The sequence below is a fragment of the Heterocephalus glaber genome, unplaced genomic scaffold, assembly GCF_053883595.1.
Source record: "Heterocephalus glaber isolate CG9 unplaced genomic scaffold, H.glaber_assembly_v1.0 deba00001564, whole genome shotgun sequence".
NCBI lineage: Eukaryota > Metazoa > Chordata > Mammalia > Rodentia > Bathyergidae > Heterocephalus > Heterocephalus glaber.
Genome location: NW_028258351.1, coordinates 19,169,594 through 19,174,101, shown reverse-complemented (window position 1 = coordinate 19,174,101; position 4,508 = coordinate 19,169,594). Strand labels below are relative to the sequence as shown.

Below are 4,508 nucleotides of genomic sequence, written 5' to 3'. Positions count from 1 at the left end.
CTAAATATAGACCACCAAAATGGAATAAAGAACCCAGAAACAATTCAAAAAAGTTTGAATGGGGAAGCTATTTAATAAATTATACTGAAACAATGTTACCCACATAGGAAAAAAATGAAATTAGATTCCTTCTCCCCAATAAATAAAAATTGCCAAATATGACGGCACACACCTGTAGCCCCAGCACTCGGGAGGCTGAGGCAGGATGGTTGTGAGTTTGAGGCCAGCCTGGGCTACATAGTGAGAACCTGTCTCCCAAAATCAAAACAAAAAAACCAATAAAAATCAATTTTAGGTAATAAAGACCTAAGTGTATAAGGCTAACCTATAAAACTTTTAGAGGTCAATGGGCTGAAGGTGTAGCTCCGTGGTAGACTATTTACCTAATAAGCATGAGGACCCAGGGCTTTCTTTCTTTCTTTCTTTTTTTTTGTACCGGGGATTGAACTCAGGACCTTGCACTTTCGAGGCCGGCGCTGATACCGCTGAGCTAAATCCCCAGCTCCCCAGGGCTTTTTTCAGACAGGGTCTTGTGCTATGTAGCTCAGGCTGGCCTCACACTCCCAAGTACAGGGATTACAGGCATGTGCCACCACACTTGGCCTATTTCAGAGATACATTTGGCATCATCTTGTGAAAAGCTAAGAGTTTTTTTCTGTTTTTTTTTTTGTTATTTGGGCTTTTTGTTTTTGGGGGACAAGGTCTTGCTGTGTAGCCCAGGCTGGTCTCAAATTTGCCTTTATAGATAAACATTTCTTACAGTTCTGGAGGTTACGAAGTCAAAGACAGGTGTAGTTTCAGGGTCTAGTGAGATCTGTGCTTCATGATGGTACTTTACAGCTATGTCCTCCAGAGGGGACGAGTGTGTCAAGTGGACAGAAGATGGAAGGGCAAGAGGGAATAAACACTGTGTCCTCCCTGGAGGGGGAGTGGAGGAGCAGAGGAGCAAACTTTGAAGGCTCTTTCACGAATTCCTTCCTCATGGCAGAGCGCTTCTGGAAAAGGCCCACCTGTTAACAGAACCAGAACTTTGGTGGGCACACACCCTGCACCACAGCACCTGGGGCATGCTGAGTGACCCAGCAGCTCCATCTCCAAGGCATGCCTAATGTGCACAACTGGACAGGTGATGGGAATTCTCAGGGTGGCAATGCTACAATAGCTACTGTTACTGTACATTCCTGAACCATGTAATAAAAGTCTACTCTGTGTTAAGAAGCTGAGCCTCAGTACGGATGAATATCTAACTTAATGTTGATGTTTTTATTTTTGGCACAGGGGATTGAACTCAAGACCTCGCCCTTGCCAGCCAGGTGCTCAATGTTGACATTTTTTAAAAAGGCACGACAGGGGCCGGGGATTTAGCTCAGTGGTTTGGCCGCCTGCTGTGCAAGTACAAGGACCCAAGTTCAATCCCCAATACCAAAAAAAAAAAAAAAAAAGGCATGACACAGAGGACATAGACAGCTATATGAAGCTCAAAAACATTAACATCCTTAAGAGTGTATGTATAATATAGTAATCGATAGCTCCGGGAAAGGGGGGAGGCACATCATGTTGAGGCACATAGCAAAATTCTTCTCTTAGGCTGGGTGGGGTTTATAGATTTTCATTTCTTTGGTGGTATTGGAGTTTAGACACAGGGTCTTTGCACTGAGCTCCATCCCCAGGCCTTAGTGCGACATAGTCTAAGTCACTGGGTTGCCCACACTAGACTTGATTCCCCTGCTGCATCCTCCCAGGGTTCTGAGACTACAGATATGCATCACCACATCTGGCATATACTCTCTCAAAAGTACTACTGGCCTGCCCCTGCGCCTGTGCTGTGTGGCCCACCGGCAGTGCCTTTGCATCCTCCCTGGACGCACGCCTGTTAGTTGAACCCCCACAGCCGTAATGGCTCAGCACTGAGTGTGAGAGTACAACCCTGGGCTGTGGGAAAGTTGAGGCACTGCCAGGATCTTGACTGATATGGGGCTAAAAAGATGAAGAGGCAAACACAGTAAGGAGTTACAGTCTAGTAGAAGAGAAAAAATTAGTCTGATTATTCACCACAAATGAGTTAAGTGCTTTGAAGAAAAAAAATCACAGGGCTATTTGGTAATTTCATTTCAGATTTTCAGTTTGGATCTTGGAGGCCTATCAGCAGTGGTTCTAAATGGCCATGACATAGTAAAGGAGTGCCTTGTTCATCAAGAGAAATTTCTGTCTGAAATTTTTGCAGACAGACCCTGCCTTCTGTTATTTATGAAGATGACAAAAATGGGAGGGTTACTCAATTCCAGGTATGGTTGAGGATGGATTGATCACAGATTAGCTGTAAACAGCTCTTGATATTTTGGATATAGCCAAAAATCTTTTGAAGCTAAGATCTTAGAATAAACCAAATGTTTCATTAATGCTATTGAAACATACAAAGGTAGACCTTTTGATTTGAAACACTTAATAACTAATGCTGTTTCAAATAAAACCAATCTGATCATTTTTGGAGATTCGCTTATGAAGACACTGATTTTCAGCACGATTGAGTTATTTAGCGAGAACATGGAACTAGCTACCAGTGCCTCAGTCTTCCTATATAATGCCTTTCCATGGATTGGCATCTTGCCTTTTGGAAAACATTAGAAATGCAGCTGTGGTCTATGATTTTCTCTCCAGACTTAATGAAAATGCTTCAGTCAACAGAAAGCTTCAGTTACTTCAGCATTTTGTTGATGCTTATTTAGATGAGATGGATCAAGGTAAAAATGACCCATCATCTACTTTCTCCAAAGAAAACTTAATTTTCTCAGTGGGTGAACTCATCATTGCTGGAACAGAAACTACAACCAATGTGCTACACTGGGCAATTCTTTTCATGGCCCTTTATCCCAGCGTTCAAGGACAAGTTTGGAAAGAGATTGATTTAATTATTGGCCCCAACAGACAGCCTTCTTGGGATGATAAATACAAAATGCTGTATACCGAAGCAGTTTTGCATGAAGTTTTAAGATTCTGTAATAGTTCCATTAGGGATTTTCCATGCAACCTCTAAAGATGCAGCTGTACGTGGTTATTGTAATCCAAAAGGCACAACAGTAATTACAAATTTTTATTCTGTACACTTTGATGAAAAGTACTGGGAAGAACCAGAAGGGTTCTGTCCTGAGTGATTTCTGGATAGCAGTGGATATTTTGTCAAAAAGGAAGCTTTGGTTCCTTTTTCCTTAGGGAGAAGAGATTGTCTTGGAGAACATCTGGTTGGGATGGAAATGTTTGTGTTTTTTACTGCATTACTTCAGTGGTTTCATTTGCATTTCCCACATGAACTAGTTCCAAATCTGAAGCTCAGGTTAGGTAGGTATGCAGCCCCATCCTTAACTCATCTGTGCTAAAAGGCGCTGAAAGTGCACAGATGTTTTAAGGAATAAGGGTGTTTGCCTTATCCCAAAGCTTAATCTAAAAAACAGTACTGAAACAAAACAAAAACCCAGGGAATTCTCTTGAAATATTTTGAGAAACAAAAAAATAGCTAGATTTGTGGCACATTCCTAAGATCCCAGCACTCAGAAGGCTGAGGCTGAGGGCCGGGAATTTAGCTCAGTGGTTCCAGCACCTAAGGACTTGAGTTTGATCCCCAGTACCAAAAAAAAAAAAAAAAAAAAAAAAAAAAATCTCTAGGGAGAGAGTGGAGACATATAGGCAGAAGGCTGAGGCAGGACTGTGACAAGTTTGAAGGCAGCCTGAACTATGTAGGAAAAAACACCAAGGGACTGGGGATTTAGCTCAGTGGCACGGTGCCTGCCTCGCAAGTGCAAGCTCCCGAGTTCAATCCCTGGTACAAAAAAAAAGGTGCTAATGTACTGGGTGGAAGGGGTCACACAAGCCACTCTGGGAGACTGAAAGAGGATTGAAAGTTCAAGCCCAGGTTAGGACTCAGACTGCTTCAAAATAATAAATAAAATAAGGGCTAAGGATGTAACTCAATGCAAAGGCCCTGCGTTAAAAAAACAGAAATTCAGTTTTTAAAAATACTAATGAAAGAAATAGCAAACTAGGGCTAGGGCTTGGGATTTAGCTCAGTGGTTCTGTCACTTGCCTCGAAAACGCAAGGTACCGAGTTCGATCTCTGGTACCAGGAAAAGAAAAAAAAAGAAATAGGAGGGTCAGGGATTTAGCTCAGTGGTTTCGCCGGCAAGGACCTGAGTTCCATCCCCGGTACCAAAAAAGAAAAAGAAATAGCAAACTGAAAACAGCCAATTTGTGCTCGTTTCAGCAGCACAAATGGTAAAAACAGCCAGGTATCCCCAAACCCTTTTAGCTCCAGCTTTACAGTAACTGCAGGTTTATAGTATCCATAATCTTTTCAATCCTGGCCTGAGACCAAAATGAAAAGTGATTCAAGTATGTAGAAAAGAAACTATGCCTCCTAGTGGTGGGACTGAGGGGATCATTTTGCTGTAACTTGCAGAGAGTAGGAGCCTGGGAGTATCTAGTCCTCCCTGAGCACCAAATAAGCAGTGTACAAA

At 42.4% G+C, this 4,508-nt stretch overlaps 1 pseudogene; it reads left to right on the top strand.

Annotated features, from left to right (window-relative positions):
* The first annotated feature begins 2,232 nt into the window (after positions 1 to 2,232).
* LOC101696676 (vitamin D 25-hydroxylase pseudogene) lies at positions 2,233 to 3,645 on the top strand (annotated as a pseudogene).
* Positions 3,646 to 4,508: the final 863 nt, after the last annotated feature.